The sequence below is a fragment of the Lagopus muta genome, chromosome 3 (genome assembly GCF_023343835.1).
Source record: "Lagopus muta isolate bLagMut1 chromosome 3, bLagMut1 primary, whole genome shotgun sequence".
NCBI lineage: Eukaryota > Metazoa > Chordata > Aves > Galliformes > Phasianidae > Lagopus > Lagopus muta.
This window is the reverse complement of record NC_064435.1, coordinates 62,485,964-62,508,756: the sequence shown is the minus strand read 5'-3', so window position 1 is coordinate 62,508,756 and position 22,793 is coordinate 62,485,964. Positions and strand designations below refer to the sequence as shown.

The following is a 22,793-nucleotide window of genomic DNA, read 5'->3' as shown; positions in this document are numbered from 1 at the left end:
CATTCAGACCACAATAAACAGACTGTGAAATCCTGAAATGTTGCACGTCTATTAATTTATGTTTCATGGTTCATATGTGTAACAGAAATCAAGTCATAAGCAGTCAGAGATGTCTGGAGATATGGTGGATGCCCCATCCCTGGAGACGATCACAGTCAGGCTGGACAGGGCTCTGAGCACCCCGATCTGCTGTAGGTGTCCCTGTTCATTGCAGGAGAGCTGCACTAGAACATCTTTAAGGGTCCCTTCCATCTCAAACCATTCTGTGATTCTATGATTCTACCCTATCCTCAGCAGAATACAATGCCATCACCCAGGGCATCCTTTGACCGAAGTGTGCATCTTTTTTTCCAAATTACAGCAAGAAGTGTCTCTGTTCATGCAGCTCTACATTTCAATGAACTTGACCAAATAAATGTAAAATCCTTTTCAGAGCGAATCTCAAAGCATGAGAAGCAGAACTGGATCTGCCTCCTTAACATCTCAGTTTTTTTCCAGACCTGCAATCTGATCCCCTCTGCTGAAGAAGCATTTCACAACAATAGCACAAGAAGGGAACCTCACACAAGACCTACCTTAAAACTTGCCTTTTCAGGCAGGCTATAGGAGATACCTAAGCGTTCTTACATGACTAAGAGCTGGCAGACCGAGCTGTCCGTCTGAATGGGTAATTAATTCACATAAGTCTGTTGTGAGATACATACAAAAACTACAGACCTAATTATTTGCAACATTCTGTAAGTACTAAAATTAATGTTTTATGTATTTGTCGTTTCAACAACAAAGTTATGGATTGTTTGTATTATAAATTTATCTTGTTAATGTAAAAGAAGGAATTTTGCTTTCCTTGGCCTCTTGGGAAGCAAAGAAACCAGTGTTTCTAATTATCTGAACACCCAGGAACATAAAAGAATAGCAAGTGGCGAAATTATAAATTTGTTGGAACAAGTCCATGTTCTCTGATTAAACTCTATTTCTGGTGGCTCTCAGCAATCATGTTCCTCTTATGTTCAATGTAATTGCATGTGTCAAAGCTGAGGCCTTGTGTAAACTGTACCAAATGAGTTACAATTTTAATTTAGAAGGAGATAACTGTATTTGCCCCTGCAGGCAGATTGCATCAGGTTAGAAGTATAAAAATGAATAAGAAAGGGAGCAGGGAGGAGGCTGGAGGACCTCCAGGTTAATAATAAGGAGAAAATCTAATAAGGCTTACATTATAACAGCTGAATTTTAGGGAAACAAAAAAAGAAAAAAATGCAATTTGCAAACATGAAGCCAAACTCTGCTACTTGCATCTGACCCATGTGTACGAATGCACATTAGTATCTGTAAGTGGCTGTGTCTGACTCTGGATCAGACCAGTCTCTGATTTTTGTATTTTAAAGCTACGTGAAAAAAGATCAGGAAAAAAAAAGTTTTCAAAAATTAACTAGTTTTCAAAATCTGATGTATTTCCACTATTTAAAAATATCTTCTCAATCCGTATAATTGCTTTCTATTTCACATTGTTTCAGATTGTTTCTATTTCAATCAATACACTAGGAAATTGTCTTAATGTTCAAAAAAGATTAATGCCTCCATGAAGATTAACATTTCTTTTTTGAATCTAAAATCTTATTTTCTTTTGAAATTTCAATCAAGACTGTTCAACTAACGTAGGAATATGGATATGAAGCTGCAGTCATTTTGTACATATTTGAAAACGATCACCTCAGCAATGTCAGTAGTTTTTGCTGAATACTCTGGGCTGTGGAAATCCTTTTTGCCTGAGCTTCTGTGCAGAGCAGTTAAACCTGAAAGTTATTTGTAAAAATTGAACTTGTACTACTCCTTACATTTAAGGTCTGATTTGATTTGTCCACAGCCTTGCAAAATTTGTGCTTTAAGGAGCCTCTTCCAAGCTGGTTTTGTGTTTGTATACATTTGACTTTCCCCTGAAGCGGTCTGGTCATTTCACAGAGGGAGATTACAAGAAGCCTGTTTCGTACCTGCTAACATTTCTTTTATAATTGCTTCATTAAGAAACCATAGTTCCTTCATGTTTTAGTTCAGGATAGCTAATTTGAAGACCAGGAGAGATGGATAACCTGCTACTTTCTCTATTGCTGTGTTTCAGAGGTAAACTACTATAGCCATTAAATTATTCTGCCTATTTAGTAACACAGATTTGTCAGGGTTTCGATTTCAGCCTTTAGTTCTCATTTCACTTTTCACTGCCAGTTTAAAAGCTGCTTAATCCTTGCGTTAGTGGTTTTCCCTCATGGAGATAATTGCATTCTGTAATTATTTCTCCTCAGTCTTCTTTGATAAGTTAAAGAGACTGAGAGTCTCACTCTTTCTCTCTCAGAGGCATTTTCTGGAGCTTCTGAATAAGTTTTTGAAGCTTTGAGCCATCTCCAAATTATGCACTGCAAATGACAGTGCAGTGTCACTGTGTCTCTTTATTATAAAGGAAATGTGGTCTTTGTGATTTCTTTACTCTTCATCTCATGGACTTATTCATTCACAGACTTATTACTGAAGTGCATTCTGCTCTCACTGCAGTTTGAGATCTGCTCCTCCAGGTTATGGAGCTCTGGAACTTAAAAACTTCAGGAAAGAGTTGATTTTTTTATTACATTAATTTTTCATTCTTTTTATAGCGTAACCCAAAACACAGTAATGTTGTTCTTCTTCCCACATGCATCTTCATGCATCTTCGTTTTCGGATCGGGTGCAGGCAGGGGAGTCAAGGGGAGAACCCAAAAGAGCAAGGAGATTTCTTACAGTAAAATATAAGTTCTGCATTAGAGTGAAGTGGAGACTTGCAAGTACTGATTGGGCAACTTCAAAAATCTGTTAGATCAGCAGTTATTGTAACAACATTACAACAATTTCAGAAAACTAGTATATTTAAAACAAATTACAGTCTTCTATACAGCCTCCTTTGATTTTGTCAGCCATGATGACAGACTTCGAAAGGCCTCATGGCTGTGGGTAACAACACATTTTCCACCAGCATATATATACAGAGTAACATGCTTTCTCCTACTGTGTATTTTTTATTTCTGTGTGGCACTTTCGAGCAGGACAACATAACAATCTACCAAGAATACTAACATTAGTAACTTAATGGTCGGCAATTGATTGTGGTACTGAGTAAATCTTTTAAGAAGGATGGGAAGACAGTAAGTAATGTGGGCAGAAAGCAGGTCTGTTTTGGAGAGAAAGCTCAGAGTAGTTTTGTGCCTAAGTCAACCTTAGATGTAAATGTGTTCCTGCATTTTAGATAAAGGAAAGAATTATTCAAACCAAGAGTAGTAAAATCAATTACAGGCTATGTATTCTCTGGAAAAAAAAAAGCATATATATAACATTTCAATTTAAATCTCCTGTAAAATTTTTTCTAGGAAAACAGTGTTTCAGTAGAAAACCTGCCCCTAAAAGATTCTAGAGAGAAAATCCTTTCTTGTCCTTCATTGCTCCGAAGTAAAAATGCCATTAATGTGAGAGCCAGCATCAATTTATGTAATCAGAGACATTACCATGAACTATTCAAAACCAGAATGACAAATTGCAGCTTAGCTGATCCTCGTGGAGTTTAACAATTACATAATTAATGTTTATCCTGTTCCATCTGGTCTGTTAGCAAACATATTTCCAGTGGATGTGGACCTTGTATTTTCTCAGAAATAAACGGCTGTCTAATACTGGAGGAAGTTTAATAACAAATATGAATAGATACCTAGAAGAAGTCTCCTTTCTGTGGTTTGTAGCTTTCATTTATACATTACAAAGACTGATACTGCATAATCACATACACAAAGAAGTCCTTGGTTTAGCAGTACTATATATGGACAGTGATCACTTCTTTTGGTGTTATTACTTTTGAAAAAAAAGCACTGGGATTGATGGCCAGGAGATGTGAATAATGATAAAAGACAATGGCCTAAATTTTATTCTCTGCTATCATCCAACTTGAGCTGCTATATTCGAGCAATGAGAATTACTGCAGATTTATACCAGTATTGAAAGAAAGTGGAATTTTTCTGAAAGTAACATAATGACATCCGTCATTCTGCTTAATCCTGCAGCAGTGTATTACAACTTGCATGCTTTTAATTACTGCTTCCTAAACTCTACTAATGAAGCATACTAGGCTTTGACTGATCTTTAGAATCCTGTCTGATTCCCAACGACTCTGTGTGAACTGGAGATCTTTTCGGGTGAGCAACAAGTGAAAAATGATGCAGTATATACTTTTATTACTGCTCTAGGCTATCAGTTGGTCCTTTTAAATAAGAACAGCTATTCATTTCACAGGTTTATTTTGTCTGGAGAGTTGTTGCAGGATACCATTGTTTTTATGAGTGAAAGCCAACTCTTTTTTTCCAAAACCACATGAAATTTGTATTAAAAATGCCTATTAATCAACCCTAAAAGAATTGTAAGTTATACATATCTGTATTTCATTAACTTTTAAAAGAATATATATTAATACAACTTTGAATAGTATAATTATCTATATGTATTTTTCTTTTTACATTTTTAGTCTTTGTGATGGAACCACAATGTGGTATAATATTATAGGCTAAGGATTGAAAAGGCTTGTTGTTCTTTTGAAAAGTAGATCTCTGTGTACGTGAGTTTTCTGTTTCCCCACTCTGTTAATGCTGATAGCTCTCTGTTTATCACACTTCCTGATTTCTGACTATAAGCCTGAAACAATTTCCATCTTCTTCATCCAAACATCTGTCTTTGAGATCTGAGTCTAGATAGGGGATGACAAGAATATCAATGAGAGCTCATCCAGAGAGGGAGCTATCTCAATATTCTTATAAAGCCGAGGCTCCTTTTCTGGTGTAAGCATTGCTCCCCTAGTGGTGTCAGTGTGGAAAGGACTTGTCCATACATCTTTGGTGCTTGAAAGTACTGATGTTATTTGAAAATTAGGCTTAGGGAAGTATAGTCCCATACACTATCCAGTTACAAATGTAATTTTCTGATAGTTTTAATTATATACTTCATTATCACTGGGAAGGTCTTGGTGTTTCTTTTGGCCTTCTAGAATGCATCTGGGCTTGTTTTTTCAACTAACGGTTCCTTAGAATGCTGGAGTAGGTGGCAGGTATTTATTTTGCTCACATACCAGTCAGCCAGACTTGAGACTTCCTTCACTAAGATAGGTTAGCCAATCAGTCTGCAAGTTGATATAAATGGGAGTGTTCTGAACCTTTCTAGATACTGGTATTAGAAAGGACTGGGACAAATACATTTGTTTTAGTCACTAGCTAGCTCAGTTTCAGTAATATTCTGTTCTTATCTTAAACAAAATGTTGAATGAGCAAAAACATCCAGAGAAACTGACTGTAACAGAAATAGCAAGGAAACTCTTGATCCAGATAGCTAACTGCAATAAAACCACTCAATTGAAGTAAAAAAAAAAAGTTAAACCTTTTTTACAAAAAGGATAAGAGAAGACAAAAAAATAGTCTGCTGTCAAAAAGATCTAAGCTCTTAGTTTAGGAGCAAACACATCATTTCTAACTCCCGGGTGGATGCAGACTGCATGATACAGTATATAAGTACTTTATACAGTAGAAATATACGTAGAATGTCTTTTTAAATAAGGTTTGATATTTCTGAATATACCTTGTTGGAACTGTTAATTTGCATGTTTGAGTACAACGTGATAATTAAGATGTATGGCACAAACATTTCAATATAAGATCATCAAGGATTATGTTCAGATGCGTATATTTGCTTTCTCTCACCCTTGGCTTGCCTTGGGAAATGGAACCTTATGAACAATTTTAATGAACAAACAAACAAAAAATCCAATCTAGGTCAAATGACATTTGTTTCAGGTTCAGTATTTCTCAGGTTAAATTCTTTAGTCAGGCAGTGGTGTTTATTACAACAGAGAATTGATTGGGTCATGTAGGGCACAGAATACAAATAGCAGTGTCATTCACCAATAGGTACCACAATTTCCTCCAACATGTACTGAACTCCTACCAGTCCTTCCAGCACCAGGGGAAGAGAAACATGAAAGAGCATCACTAAAATACACTTCGTTTCCATTTCTATATCTTAAATAAGCCCTGAGGCTAAGGCTCAAATGAGTGACAGCCTGGCTTATGTTGTTTTAGTCTACAAAAGTGTTTTATCAAATCGGTAGTACTGTGTGTCAGTCATATGTGACCTCTGTATGGAAAATGTTTACACGATATTATTAACTGTTTTGCTCCAGGGTTTCCTCATGAATCTGTGATATTCTCTGCATTAACAACACGAATAGCTGTTGTGTGTCTGTAACTACGCTTCCCAGATCTCCAACCTCTTTCTGGGAACGACTGTTTGAAAATGCACTCTTACACATACCCAGAGCCTTACCAAGAACATTTCTTTAGAAATTTTTGGAAAAAGTTATTACAAAATTCCAGCCTGGGTTTTCTGTTTTGTTTGATGGACTTTCAGCCACTTAGTAAGTCACCTGTTCCCAGTTCAGTCTCTCCCATTGAACAGTAGATACAAAAAAAAAAAAAAGCAGAAAATCAAAGGTATGATTATCCAATTCAGTGATATAAACGTGATATTTCCTCTCAATTGTATTACTGTTACAAATATTGACATTTCACAAAAAGAAACATCATTTACCCAAATTTTGCATCATGTTGACTTTTCTAGGAAAATGACAGCTTTATCAAGTCCCTTTCCAAGTCTTTTTCAGACACACACATCCCTTGTTTCCTTTTAGAGCACTGCATACACCATCTCTTTGCGTTATGTTTTTCTTTCTTTCTTTCCTTTCTGCCTTATGAGACTTGTTTTACTTAGACAAGGTTATTTCTTCAGACCACAAAATAACAGCTTTGTGAGTGACCTGTGATCCACTCTTCCACACTCCAGGAAGGACCCATATTTGAAAGCTACACATGACCCTTCATACCCTTAAAGAGAAGACAAGGTGTTTCAGGTAGAACCTTACTCTCAAGCTGCCTTGTGTATTCAAATAGTACAGACTCTGCAGCCTTGTGGGTGAGTAATGGAACCAAAATCTATCATGAAGGCAGGGTTGGTTTTTACATCGGTTTTACTCATTAGGGCTTCTTTATGATCCTGATCCACAAAATAGTCTCATCAGTGAAACTGTGATGCTACTAACCATGTTTTGTATAAGAATAAGTCACTGAAGGCATTGAACCTCACAGAAAGCATAGACACAGCTGTAGGAAAGTTTTAGGAATGGTCTTCCAGCACACTACCTCACTTTAACCTCTTGCTTCTCACTTTGACAGACTCCATACATCCTCATAAACATGCCCAACATTTCAGACATACTTGGTGCCACTTGCTACAAGAATTCAACCAAGACAGCATCTTCTCATGATTTCAGGTACCTGGCTCAAAATTCAGTTTCTGTCTTTGTGTTAAACTCACAAAAAACTATGTGGAGTCATAGAGTTATCTAAAGAAATCAGAACTATCACTGTCATCTGCTTAAGTGAATGGGTCAAGTACAGAAAAGAGTATTTCATGACCCATGATCACACGGGCTTGGGGCCATTGTTATTTTAATTAAGCCTTGGAGAAGAATGATGTATATTTTGGTTCTCCTGGCCCCTGAAGGAAGAGACAATAATGGAAAGGAGAAGCTGCCTTCTGGATTGCCTTACAGAACACCCTTTCCCAGTGTCATTTCTGGAGGGATTGGGGGGACACTTGGAATGAGTAGTGCCTTTTGCACTAGACTGGGATCTAGTGATGGTACACACTCTCCTCTGTCCATACTTAATTCATGTTTACACAAGAGAAACTTTTCTTTCCATTCATCCAGGCTACACACATCAGAGAATGAAGCAATCTTTAATGCTCTTTCCTGTATTCTGACAACACTATTGGAAGGATGTCTCCATGTAGCAGCTAGCTACATCATCACTGGGGTTTTTCCAGGGAGTGTAAGCTATTCCCTTCCTAGACAGCCATAGCTGGGCAGACAAGTGCCACTGCACATAAACATACCTCAGTCTGCCAGCAGACACCAAATGACAGAGTGCTGCATTCATTCCAGTAGCTGTAAGGCTACAAACTCATGCAGATAGAATATAGATATACACTGAGCAATTTTGCATTGTTCGCCTCATGAAATTTGGCAGCTTCTTTTTGTCACACCAAATTCTGCTCAGACTTAGCAGAGATGTGTGAAACTTGGCTGAGTGGTGCAAAAAGAAGTTTTACCAGCTGATTTTTCCTCAGGAAAGTCACAGAACCATAGAATGGCTTAGGTTGGAAAGAGCCTTAAAGCCCATCTAGTTCCAATCCCCCTGCCAGGTTGGACCACTAAACCAGGCTTTGGATCAGGCTGCCTAGGGCCCTATCCAATCTGGCCTTGCATGCCTCCAGGGATGGGACATCCACGAGTTCTCTGGGCAACCTGTTCCAGTGCCTCACCTCCTTCTGAGAGAAGAATTTATTTCCTAACATCTAATATGAATTTTCCTTCTTGTAGTTTAAAGCCATTCCCCCTTATCCTATCACTATTAGACCACTTCAAATTTGGTACCCCTCCCACTTGCAAGTTCTCTTCGAGTACTGAAAGGATGCAATGATGTTTCCCCAGAGCCTTCTCTTCTCCAAGCTGAACAAACTCAAAACCCTCGACCTTTCTCATAGGAGAGATGCTCCAGCCCTGTGATTACTTTTGAGGCCCTTCTCTGCACCCACTCCAACAGCTCCACATCTTTCTTGTGCTGGAGGCAGAATGTCGGGCTAACTCAATACATTTGCATACCAATGTGGTAAAAAGAATAGTTTTGGCTCGGTAAGCACGAGTCTGGAAATGCCCCATTTACAGTTGCTGTTTATCTTTTGTTTCAGCTCACTTGCCCTTCTGACCTGTACAATACATGACACTGGAGTCATCCAGGAGAAGTTGCACATACTTACATACAGTAAATCCAGTTTATTCGTCTTTGGGATAATTCACCACTATTTCTTTATTCTGGGTACAGGAGTCTCTGCCATGACCATTATCATTTGTATATAAGAGACTTTTGATTATTTGTTAATGGCTAAAGTAAAAATTTGTCATTGCCAACTGTGGACACATACTGGGATTTCCTCCCAGTGAATTCTTGGCTGTTAAAAGATGATTGTGTCAGCTTAAACACAGTGTTATAGGCTGAAGACACAATGAGGATTTAAATCCCCCATGTCAGGAGGCTTGTTAAATCAGATGGCAAGCAGTCAGAAGGGCTGATAGGAGTTAAAGACTCAACCTTTTAACAGCAATAATGATGAGTGGAACATCTTATCTAAGTATTACACTGAGCAAGAAATGGGAAGCTGAGCAGGAGATACCTACAGATAAGTGATCTGATATATGAAAGAATCCAGCATGCTGGGCATGGCTTTGAGTGGCCAGAGAGCATTGTGATACAGTACTTGTTGCAAAACCAAGAGATTGGAGAAAAAATGCAGGCTGTATGTGGTCTGCAGGTGCTGTTGGACAGGAATCCTATGCAGGGAGGGGTGGCTGCTGCTGCCTAAGGGCAGTGAGCCTGGTCAGGGGGAGAGAGGGGCAGGGTGCGGCTGTCTGAGGGAGGGACCTGCCCTACAGAGGACTGTTTAAATACTTGTGTTGACAGTTTGCGTCATTCACTAAGAAGACTTACATACCCGACAAGTTGCCTTGCACCGACATTTTGTGCCAAATCCCAATAAATCCTGCTTTAAAAGCTGTAGTGAGATGGTATCTTTTGGCTGGCTGGTCTCACTGAGCCTCCTCAAGGCTGGCTCAGTGCCACCTGAACGCCCCGTGGTGCAGACCTCTCCCTGCCCCTCCCCTGACGCGGCTCCATGCCGTTCCCTCGGGCCCCTTTGCTGTCACAGAGATCAGAGCTCAGCGCTGCCCCTCCGCTCCTTCTGAGGAGCTGCAGCCCCCACGAGGCCTTCCCTCAGCTCCTCTGCTCTATGCTAAGCAAACCAGGGGACCTCAGCTACTCATCACACATCTTCCCCCGCTATGCCTTTCACCATCATTGTAGCCTTAAAAAAGACCCAGGCTGGCAGTGCTGTCTTCAGGGTGTTTTAGGTTTCGATGCTCAGGTGCCCACTCAGAGGATAACGGTGTCATTGAGGTCAATGATATAACCACAGTGGCAAATATTAGTGGCTGAACTTGTTTTCTCATCACCTTGTACGACAGCCAGCAGGAAAGGATGACTATTTCTAGGTGGGAAGGAACATCTTGTCATCCACTGGTGACATGGCATGTTCTGAGCGAGATGTTCCAGCTCTGGCAGGCAACGAGCTCAAAAATGAGCTTGGAGCCCGGCTGAAGCATAGCTGCCAACTGTTGGCATCCTGCTGGATCCAGCCGGGAGGGTGAAGTATCACCATGAACCTATCGCACGCAGAATTTACAGACAGCTTTGAGAACTCAGTATCAATTCTTCAATCAGGCTTTTATGTCAATAAGCACTTTTTTTGTTTGTTTATTGAAGTAGCACTACTGATAGGAATATGTTTGCTACAGTCCTATAAAACACAATGATGGCGGCCGCGACAGCTGAGCAAACCGATTGATGGTTGCAAGCATTGGATACATTTCAGTTTTTCTTGGCCTGGCAAGGCACAGCCTGTAAAATATTTCATTTTACTCAATTGTCTTGTATTTTGGTGATGGACTTGTGCAAGAATGCAGATTATTTGTTGTAATATATTGTGCATTAAGTGTTTACTCTGTAAAATTTGCTCCTGCAATTTTGTTAATGGCATTTTTGGACTCTGAATTTCAAAAAGCATCCCCTACAGAATGATGAAAATTGATAACATCTGAAAACTAGTCACTCGCAGAGAGATAGCCAAATTTCCCAATCCATTTGGAGTGGTGCATCTGTAACTGTAATTAAAGAGAGCTTCATGATGCACATACTGACATAGACCCTCCCTTGGAAATGCGTGGTGTTCAGTCACCATTGCCTGATAATGCCAAAACTATCAGAGCAACAAAAATATGACTGGAAAGTACGGTGGTTTTTAACACTGCATTGCATTAAAGGTAAAGGAAATGTTATGAGGCAATGGAAAGGCACTCCTGCCTAATAGCTCTCACATGAACATAAACTGCTGCAGATGCTGCAAAATGTTTATAATGGAAAAACAGAAAAAGATTCCTCTTACATATGTTAATAAATGCTGTATCTAAGGCTGGCAGATCTATTTATATGGATTTGAAAACAAGCTGAATTTGAGAACCTAAAGCAATGATTTATGACACAGTTTATGATTATATTTTGTTTTTTTCCCCAAGAAAATTAGTCAAAGGATGGGTTCTGGTTTTACTTGTTGAATGAGAGTCAAACATCTTCAGCAGAATACCTCCAGCAATTTTATGTTAGGGATGTGGGTATACTTTAGAAAAAAAAATTAGAAAAAAAATTAGAAAAAAAAAAAAGTGACAAAATACAGGAATGACCCAATTCTCTTGTGCTGATTGTCATGGGCACAAATATGAGAAAGCTGAACAACAAGGATACCTGCAGGCAGCTGCCCAAGGTAGAGAAAAGAGTGTGCAGAGGTGCTTCCAGCTTGATTTATTTAACCATAAACACCAGCTCAGCATTGGTGGTGGTGAAACAATGTGTTGGATAATGCATTTTTTTGGAAATCTTAGGTCTGTGTCAATACATGGCTCCCAGGGAATGTCTCCACCTCAAGAGGTGAGTATATGCAGAGGTCAAAGTAGGGAAATAATCATGTTTCTAGCTCCTTAAGGACTTTGCTCTTTCAAAGCTGGCCATTATACCAAGACTGAACTGGTTATTGGTTTAAAAAAAATTAGAAGACTGTGTAGAACACCATCTAGTCATATTCCTTTGATTTCAGAAAGTCCAAGTCAAATTCAGTACTATGCAGGGGAAGAGCAAGATACCAGTACAGAAGAGAAACACTGACAACTGTGACAACAATTTGCAATTCTACTCAGAGCTTCTCAAGCTGTGATTTCTAGACAATGCTTCAACAAAGAGTGGAGAATGAAAATTATCAGTGTAGTCACTGACAGATATGTTTCTTCTGGCTGAATAATTTATCTTGAAAGTATTTGGACATCTGCTCCAGGAGGTCGCTTACCTTTCAGAGCAGTTATTCTTATGTCACTGCTGTTCCTACAAATGCTGACATTGGCAGCTAACCAAAAGGAGCCCAAAACACCAGCTTTCAGAGACAGAGATGGGAAGAGATTTTCTTCTTATATCCTAAAGTAATAAATGGTGACTCAGAGTTTTCCTCTTCTCATTGAAAGCTTTAGACAACACCAATCAGAAAACTCCTGGAAGCAACAGCCACCCCAAAACACTTCTGCAGAAAAAGGAAGAGTAAAATATTGTGTCTGGGAAACCACCCGGGTCAGTGCTGCTTCTGTTTTATCTATTTTTCTGTTCTGGAAATCCCCTCCTTGGTAATTGCTTGTATGTATGGCTTCCCTTTGGAAACCAGTTTGTTTGTTTGTTTGTTTTCCTGGCATCTTCAGTCATGTTCTGAATTCACCGGTTGTTTCCCACTCAAAAAACTTCAGCATGGCCCTGCATTGGCAGATGGACTGAGAGACACAGGACAAAGGGGAATGGCCTTAAACTAAAAGAGGAGAGATTTAGGTTAGATGTTAGGAAGAGATTCTTTCCTCAGAGGGTGGTGAGAAGCTGGCACATCTGCCCAGAGAAGCTGTGGTGCCCCGTACTTGGAGGAAATCAAAGCCAGGCTGGATGGAGCCCTGGGCAGCCTGATTGGTGGGGGGCAGCCCTGCCCACGGAACAGAGTGGGGCTGGGTGAGCTTTAAGATCCCCTCCAACCTAAGCCATTCTGTTATTCTATGATTCTATGATTACGATCAGGAGTTGGACTCAATGATTGTTATGGGTCCCTTCCAATTCCGGATATTCTATGATTCTATCATACCAAAACATCAGCAAACAGTTGGAGGTCACTGTGCAGATGTGGTGTGTGCCTCTCTCCCATGGAAAGCATCACAGGATGCTCAGCACCAACAGGGACGATATGTACACCAAGGCCATTACTGCTGTGTATTTTTCTTAAGTGTGCCTGGTTTCCCAGGAATATGTAGAGGGTTGGTGTGTGTCACTCACAGTCTCTCTACTTCCAAACTCCTGATACTCTAAGCATTCGCAGAAGCAGCCTATAGGAGTGAAAATGGCAGTAGCAATAATGATACCTCAACAGCAGTTTCATTCTTTGGAAGAGAAATTTTGGCACTTATATTTTTTGGTCAGTTCTCCCATGCATGGTTAATCACACGATTCAAATACAGAACTAAACGTGTTCCTCTGTAAAGATATTTCTGTAGCTTTGCCAACAGTGCTTACCCTCATGCGTGGTCAAAAAACGTGGCTGCTCTAGGAGGGCTGAGAGCCACATCCCACACTGTGAACAGTGGGACAAGGGCAGTGGGTGCTGGCCTAAGGGCTTTGGCATTTCTTACTCATATGAACAATTTTGTTATTTTGTATAAAGAAATACCCAGCTGTTATTGATGAGAGAGGTTTCCTTTTCATTGCTTTGAACATGAGTTGTTATAGCTGAGCGTGCTTTTGTAACCTGTTGGCATTAAAATATCCCAACTCATTCTAAAATATAATGGATAAAGCTAAAATGAGTGACACAACCCATTTCCCTGCAAGTAGATACCTGACCAATATAGAGACTCAGGGTACAACAGCAGAAGAGATCTCAGTTCATATACAGATTAATATACATTATACAAAGGCATGCCTGTTTCACATCCTAGCTCCCAAGAAGTATTACGAGGAAGAGAGATCTTCACCTCCAGAAACCTGCTGAACTTTACATCTATGTTAAATAGAAAACTCAGGAAAGATGATTGTACCTGAATTTGATGCAAGCATTCCTTTTATTTTGTCTTTTAGACTGTTGACTATTACCTCTTTACCTCTTTTAAATGCATGGAGTTTTAACAAGCAGAAATCACAACCAAAATACTCAGGCAGTAACTCACACAACATCTGAACTGTGCAATTCTAGTTGATCACTATCCCCAGTAAAAACCTCTGGTTTTCATGGCTTGCTGTTTTTCTGGGCTTCAAGCATTGTGTTAGCACTCTTTCTCTCTGCCCAGTTGGACTTGATAGCCCTTTCCCTGTGAGACCTGTTAGCCTTTGCTCCTCTAGTTTTATGCATTCATACAGAGTTGTATAACCATGGAACTGTGAGTGGCCTCAGCTCCCATGATTAGCTGAAATTTTGCAGTAAGAAGCATGTGGAAACAGAGGAACAAAGCAGAAGTCCAAGAGAATGATGCTGAGCTGTCTTTGCTCTACAAGAGGGGTTAATCCCTTGTGAGGGCATTCTTTGTGTGTTTAATTGCTTCTATGTAAGGTTGCAGAACAGCACAGTAATTCCAGTGGCCACAGCACATGGTTCTGTGAGAGAAAAACCGATGGCCACACCATGCTTGGGGGATGAGTAAATTCAGATTTTATATGGGGATACTCAAGACATTGATTTTCCCAGCATAGCAAAGCTGTGTTCTTGATATGGTGGAGGAACCCCTGTGCCTCAAGTAAGAGGTATAAGATTAAAAATAAGCTTGAAAAATAGTCACTGAAACCTAATCAACAGTGTCTGGGTTTCAGAAGGACACATAACTCACCCCAGAAGAAGACACCTTAGGCTCAGCTCGTGCATCCTGAGCCTGTGTGAATGGCTGCTGGCTATTTGCCCTCTGGGGCTATCAGGTTCAATCAGACCAGTAGGGGATCAGTGGGCCACACAAGTCCAGCCTCAGAAGTACTGGCTTAAATTAGGCAATGACCTTAGCAGGACTGCAGAAGGGCTTGTGGGATTGTGTGTGATGTGGATATGCAAAAGATAGGACTAGAGTAGTTTTGCCTCGGCCACTGAAACAGGCTGGTTTTGAAGGTGCAGTGTGCATTGCAAGTGTAGACTAGGGCATGGGCTCATCATGCATGTCATCGTTTTTTTTCCCCCATTTTCATAGACAAGTTAGTAAATCAAAGATTACAACCGATGTAAAAAGTGCTGGATTACAAATAAGTTACAGGAAATGCAGAATACCAGTGTGATTTATAATTCAAAAGCTCAAGGCATAAATCAGTTTGATGACTCTTAAATGAATGCAATAGCATACAAGTGGCATGACTTATAAATCAGGTTGACTTCATACATCAAATCAGTGGGATATAAATCCATTATTTGACAAGGTATGTCAACAATCTGAGGCATAAATTGTATCCTAAGTACATTTTGACAGGGGTCTCCTTGGTTATAACTGGTGCTCAGTAACAATGGTAAAAAGCAGATGCTACTCCTGCATTTGCTACACAAAAGAGCTGAAAGAAGTCATTTTGCCACTGTGAGAAGGCAGCATATCCAGCTCTGTGGGGAGCTGCCTTATACAGCACTGTGAAGATCTTTGTGACTCTTGCACTCCAAGGGAAAGAAACTATATATGTACAATGCTGAGCTGAACTAATCCTCATACATGCTCAAGTGTGGCTGTACCATGAAGGGGACTTTGGGTCTGTATGGTGGAGGTGTACTTCCCTGTTCCATATAGGTGTGCTGGCTTCATGTGGGTGACACTAGAGTATGGAGCTGCACTGTATTACCCTGGCTATACATGCCCTCTACCAGCTGCATACCCACGACAAGCTCTTTTGAAAACACTGGGCCAATTTAACATCCTGGGTAAATTAATCATGGCTGAAGAACAGAGCACCTCACAGCTGCCAGATGTGGAGCTGGGCTTGACCGTGTGTGGTGTAGCAGTACGTGGTGCCTCTGGAAGGTGGGGTTACTCCCTTGCTGCAGCCGAGCACCAAGAGTTTTATTTAACCTCAGATTTATGAGGCATATGGCTGTTGGCTGCAGTCACCCAAGAAACAATTTTTCACCACCACGCTTACCTGCTCTGGAGTGACTTGCTGTGTTACAAAAGGACCTGAAATATAAGTCCTGTCAGAAAACAGCAACTGTTCAATATATTTATATTGTATTCAGCAGCATACATAAAAATGCAAAAATGAAAATCCAGAAGTTATTGCTACCTCTTTTTATTTTCCATATTTTATTTTTTTTTATTTGTTTCATTGACTTTTATTCTCCCTTTTTAGAAAGATAAATGAGATTTATCAGAGCCTCTGTTTCTCTGCTGCTTCTTGCAGATATTTTACTTTTGAAATCTGAATGAGATAAATTTTACTACATTTATGATTCTATTTTTGGAGTGCATGAAGCTGACAAACCACATGGAGCCATGTGAAATTTGTCCAGGAAGAAAAACAACACAGAGCTTCTTTAGAAAACCAGAAGTTTTTTGAGGAAGCAATGGCTATTTGTCATTCACCATTTCAGTAGAGGAGGTCAAGTGACAGCCACATTCACCTACAAATAAGGGCAACAAAACTGAAGGGTCTGGAGCACAAGTGTTATGGGGAGCAGCTGAGAGAACTGGGGTTGTTGAGTCTGGAGAGGAGGAGGCTCAGGGGAGACTGCTCTTTGCAGCTCCCTGAAAGGAGGTTGTAGTGAGGTGGTGGTTGGCCTCTTCTGCCAGGTAACAGCAATAGGATGAGAGGTAACGGCCTTAAGTTGTACCAGGCTCAGGTTGGATGTTGTCAAAATTGTATTCTCTGAAAGAGCGGTCAGGTTTTGGAATAGGCTGTCCTATTAATAGGCTGCACCCTAATAGGGTGGTGGTAGAGTCACTGTCCCTAGAGGTGTTCAAGAAACATGTGGATGTGGCAATGTGGGTTAGTGGGCAAGGTTGAGGGATGGGTTGGAGGTTGGACTAGATGTGGTCTTTTCCAGCCTTAGTGGTTCTATGATTCTATGACAGTTACATCCAGCTGCAACCAAGCACATCTATGCAATACTGTGAGTGAGGCAGTGAGCATCCGTACCCAAATATAAAGCGAGAAAACACATGCACTGGGGACGACATGATTATTAGCATTTCCAGGAGATACATAAAGGCAATGGTGGTTGATGGGCTCTACCACCATCTAGTGGTAGATGGGTTCCCAAAGGAATGGGTATAAGGATCAGCAGCTGTAGGCTACTGAGTGCGAAGAGAAGGGGAGATGATGCTGAGCAGTTACCAAAGCTCAGCTGTCTACCCCGTCAGTACTTCATGTGGCACATCCTTGTGAACACTCATGTTTGTGTTGGTTGGGAAAGGCCTAAGGCTGAGCTGAAATGATTCTGATGCTCTAGCAGGGCACAGATGTGGGAACAAAATGTTGTTCTCACCGCTCTCTGCAGTCAAGGCACTGGCAGGGTTGCAGGCACCTTGTAGACAATTCTAGTTTTAATTCTAGTGTTGGCAACCATGTTTTTGGTTTTTCTGGAGATGAGTTGTTGTTCCAAAAGCCAACGAGCAAAGTTTACTTCACAAATAAAAGAAGTGGGCAATTTTACACATCAGCTTACTAATCTAGGGAGAAAAGCATTTTATAAGATACAGAACAGATGCATTAAGCCTACTAGTATGATTCAAAGTGAACCAGGTAAGTGCATACAATGCTAAGGTGTACATTTACTTCATTACTACACTGGAAACAATAAGGAAGAGGACAGCAGGTCATCTTAAGATGCTTGTTAACTAACACAAGAAATCAGACAAATAAACAGAAATAGTGAAATTTTAATAAAAGTCCAAAATGATGATTTACTTAATGTGACAGAGTTGTGGAATAATTCACACAGTCAGAACTTGATCCCTCTGTATCCTCAGTAGTATGGGCCAAGCCTTATTTTGCTGTTCACAAAAACAGAACAAGGCAATTTCTCTTCTAGTGTTGACAAGCAGAGGGCTCTGTGCTGGTGGAAGCAGAGCTCAGAGCAGCTGCTGGAGGAGGAGTGTGAGGGGGAATTAGGAAATGGGAATGGCTGAGGGGGACATGCTGTGGCTGTGGAGAGAAAGGTGGGGAAGGCCCTTGGCTCAGTATGATACCACTGCCAGGCATCAGACAGGAGTTGGTCCAAATGACATCCTGAGTCCTGAAAGCAGCTGTTGTGAGAGAAAAGGGTGGTGAATGTATTAGATCACCTCACGTTGTTGTCTCTGTCTTGCAGTGGCATCAATTAGCCTACTAATATAAAAGGCTTGCCCTGTAAGAACAGATAAGAGAAAGACTTTGGCAAAACATGTTGAAGCCCTTGCCCTGGGAGCCTGACTGACGTGCTGTAAGCAATCTTCATGTGGTGGCAGAAGGGACAAGCATACATGTACTTTCATAGGGGAAATCTGCTACAAGCTTCGAAGCTTGTACAGCAAGACCTGGATGAGCAATGGGCAAAATCATTCAAAGCAGCAATCTGAAGATAACTTGTTTTTTAGCAAGTGAGACAGCTACAGCTAGAAGAGAACTGCCTAGCTCTCCCTGAAAACATGAGCCAGATATCTTATTTTGGATGACAGAAAAGACAAGTAGCAGAGGGGTCTCCAAAGGATGATCCTCACAAGCAGGGAGGAGCTGGCTGCAGAGCTGATGGTGAAAGATGACTCAGTGAAAAGAGTCCATAGTCCCTTCAAAAGGATGGAGGAAGAATCACATCATGCAGGCAGTGAGTTTCAGGAAGGTTAGTAGCAGTGGCAGAGACAGCAACTGCTCTGTGAGGACCAATATTAACAGCATCAAACAGAAATAGTCCTGTACAGGGAAACAGTACAGCAAAGTAAGAACAATTTCACTAAGTCATGATGTGATGAAGAAGAAAAGATGTGAGGGAAAAAAGAAGAGAAAAAAAAAGAGAAGTGGGGTTATGTCAGAAAAGTCAGCTTAAATTGAATTACTGAAAAATAAAATGTTGCAAGCAATACATGTAAGCATCTCTATATAGACGATAAAATTACAAACAGTGCAGATTTGTCAGAAAGATTGTGTTAATTTGTTAAACTTCTCTAGGAAGATCATAAATCTCCAAGTTGGATGAGAGGTAGTCGATGTCTTCTGTCACTGTTTCCCATGGTTCAGTTACAGTCTGGACAAACTACAATAAAGGAGTAGAAAATGTTTGCAGAACTATGCTCAAATATTGTTTACCACCAATTTAACTGCTGAAGGGACAAGACCCACTTTGCACCCACAGTTGCTTGATATTTTCACAGAGGATGACCTAGAAAACGGGATAAAGAACATGGCTATGAAGCTTGCAGTGGGTACAAAGAGGAGAGACATAATCTGAAATTGATGCGTGTCCTGTCAAACTGGAGAAAGAAATGGGAAAATCAGAGGTCTGTAAAATGTAACCTATGAAGGGAGTCTGAAGAAACAAGGGCAGCCTAAATACAAGAAGGCAGCACTAAACTTTGCTGACAACCTTTAAATGAGCAGAAGGTGACTACAGGGAAAACAGGAGAAGCATGGCGAGCTGTATGAGAATAAGCAGTTCAAATTGCACATCAGCAGCCACAACTTAGAATAGGAAAAACTTTTGCCCACTAACACTACTGAAACCCTGGAAGAAAACTCCACCTGGACACCAGAAAGCCTCCCTCTTTGGGGATATTTAAATTCAGATCATGCAAACTTCTGTGAGGATGGTGCAGGCATCCTTAATCTTAGTGTGAGAGCAGGGAGGAGACCCTGATCCTTCTTTTACTGAGAAAACAGTGTATGTTATAATACTTTCCCACTAATGACTACTGCAGTTTTAATGATAGATAATTAGTCATCATTCAAACAGGGTTTTGTTGAGCATTTCGTCTCTGTGAGAAAAACATGTGAGTAGGTGCAAATTACTGAAGTCTGGATTCATATAAGCATATAAAGCACAAAGGAGGGTGTGTTCCCTGTTGAACTACAAGCCTTTGTTGTAGAACAACATAAAAACCTGCACTTCTGTCTCAGGAAAAAGGAACTATTGTATCTAAATTATACATACGAAGAACATAAGTTTAGAGCATTTGCAAAGACTGTATATTTTTAGCTTTCACAAAACATTAAGTGATGCATTGTAACGAGAATCTCACCATTTTGTCTGCTTTATGGACCTGCGTCTCTTATTTTCTGTTCCCCAAGAGAATGGTATTTGCAAAGATATCAATACGAAAGTAGATGGGACTGAACAGTGCAGTTGTAACTGCAGAGATAAGATGCATCTACTGTTTTGTTATTCCACATTTATAATACCTCCACTGAATCTTGTCGTTCAGGAGGCTTTCTTTTTGTATTCAGGACATTTCTTTTTGAACTTAATCCACTTTCTCTGCATGACATATCTTAGTTACACTTCAGGGCTTGGCTTTTCTAGTGCTATCGTGCTAGTCAAGTAGGTATTGTTGTTTAGTATCACACAACACTTTGAGTTGTCAGTGCTGTGAATATGATAACCTGCTTCCTCTTCCATGCAACATGTCATCCATTAGCATTCCAGCCGCATTACATACTCCCTTTAGTGAAACAAAGTTAGGGCAACAGTATCTTGTACCATTCAACAAGGCAACAGACCTGTGTTTAATGCTCCAAGTTCAGCAATAGCAGCTAATTGTGATGAGCACTCACTTAACTAAATTTAGAAAGCATACAGTCCCTTTAATTATGTTGCCTGGCTCTTCAGTTAATTTGCAGCTTCTTTTATTTACATATCTAACTGTTGTGATTTTTGAAAAATTGTTTACTTGCTGCTTACATCTTCCCTCTGCATTCTTTGCAAATCTACAACCAGCTCCTGCTTACTTCATGCACTGAAAAAGTATCCTTGATTTTACGTCCAACCTATAATTAGAAATGCAGTAAGGATTTGGGTCATATGAAGCCACCAACTGGAAATAAAATAAATGGCATTCAATATATTTTGATTGTCTTGAAAAAGCATTTAAAGATAACAACAATACTCAGGATGGAAAGGATCCTTTAAAATCAAAATCCCATCCATTTGCTGGTGAGATTCATTGCAGTAGTTTTCCTTGTAATTTTTCCAGTCCAATTTTTAAAAATCCCAAGGGATATTAAGTAACAAATGAGACATGAGCTTCCAATATGTTGTGCGTGTGAAAAAAGGTCAATGTGATTTTGGGTTGCATCCACCAGACACCCTATCATCATCTATTGGAGCAAGAAGCTAATAATCTTCCTTTATATGGTTTTAGGATGCACAACATGTTCTTGCAATGCTGTGTTCAGTTATGGGCATATTATTACCAGAAAGATATTGACAGATCATAAAAGCACAAGGGCTCGGGTCATCTTCATTTGTCACAACAGTGTGACATTCCACCCTTCTTCTTCTCCCCAGAGGGAAAAAAAAAATCACAATGGAATATGACTCTAGAAATATTCTGATTTATTTGTTAGTAAGTTTTGGTAACAAATGCATTATTCTGATACTATGCTCTGAAAGTTGAACTGACATGCCAGTCTTGTGAGAAAAACTCTAAATCTATGCTGTATGTATAAAAAAATATCAGCATGTTCTGGCATGAAGGTGCAAATAAAAAGTATGAGACGCTGTTGCTGTCTGTTTCCTGCACTAGGTTGACAAAGCAATTGAGGTGTCCTCACATACATTCAACATTCTCTAGAAATCACTGGAAACTTTCTTTCCAGGATACCAGAAGTTTGCAGCTTGTTTATAAAGAGGCATTAAAAAAAATTTGTTTTTAAATTCATATTACAGCCATTGCTATTATTTTAAGCAATTCAACACCTGTGAATATTCTCAAACTGATAACATTTGTTTCCTTACCAGAGTATTAAGGTTTCTTAATTATTAATGTATTTGTACTACAATTCTTTTGTGATTTTACAGATTTTTAAATGTGTTTCATTAGTCAGTGCCCAAAGAAAACATTTATCATGTCTTTAATTATGCAGCAGATAATTCAGTGTCAGGAATATTCTCATTTTCCTTGTAAAAGCTTTTGCAATTCTTCAGAATTTCTTCAGCTCCTTACTGTAGCAAAAGGTTTCCAAATGCATGGCAACTTTTTGAATCTATTCCAAATCACAGTTTTGTGATCCATTCTTATCACAAAAGTACCCTTTTGGAATCACTGATGTGTATTTCAGGAATACTTTCAGTTGTGCCCTAAAAAGAATGAGTGCATTAAAAGCTTGCGTGCCATGAGATGCCATCATCTGGGAGAGGGCCACGGCCATGGCAGGGAGTCCTTTGGCAGCATGGCCTCAGCTGCACCAGCCTCTAAGTATTTAAGAATGAGCACTGCTCAAAGCAACTGTAGACTCTGAATGGAAACTGGCTCATATAAAACATGCCCTGCTGTATGTAATATGTGATAGATAATACAGGGCACGCTCTGTAGGAAGATGATAATATCCATACTTACCTAATGATATACACAGAGCTCTAAACACACACGCACACATCTCTGTTGCACACGTGCATGTCCACACATACACACGAATACACAAACATACAGCAGTAATGCCTCAGGAACTAAAAGAGGAGATTTAGACTGGATATAAGGAAGAAGTTTGTTACGGTAAGAATGGTGAGACACTGGAACAGGTTGCACAGAGAGGTGGTGGATGCCCTATCCCTGGAGATGCTCAAAGCCTGGATGGGGCTCTGAGCACCCTGGCCTGCTGCAGGCATCCCTGTTCATTGCGGGGGAGTTGGACTTGATGGCCTTTAAGGGTCCCTTCTGACTCAATCGATTCTATGATCAGCATTAATCAGAATACCATGTAGAGAGGCCAGTATGGGTCTCTCCTGCAGAGGCAGAGTCATGACTGTCCCCTCCTTTGCTTCTGACTCTCCCAGCTCCCTCACCCCACAGCCTGGAG

At 40.2% G+C, this 22,793-nt stretch overlaps 1 long non-coding RNA gene across 1 annotated transcript in view; it reads left to right on the top strand.

Moving 5' to 3' along the window:
* The first annotated feature begins 547 nt into the window (after positions 1–547).
* LOC125691292 (uncharacterized) overlaps positions 548–22,793 on the top strand; it is a 71,109-nt gene continuing 48,863 nt past the window's right edge. The window contains exon 1 of the long non-coding RNA XR_007376069.1: positions 548–737. This is a non-coding gene — a long non-coding RNA (uncharacterized LOC125691292). The remainder of the gene's footprint in view (positions 738–22,793) is intronic.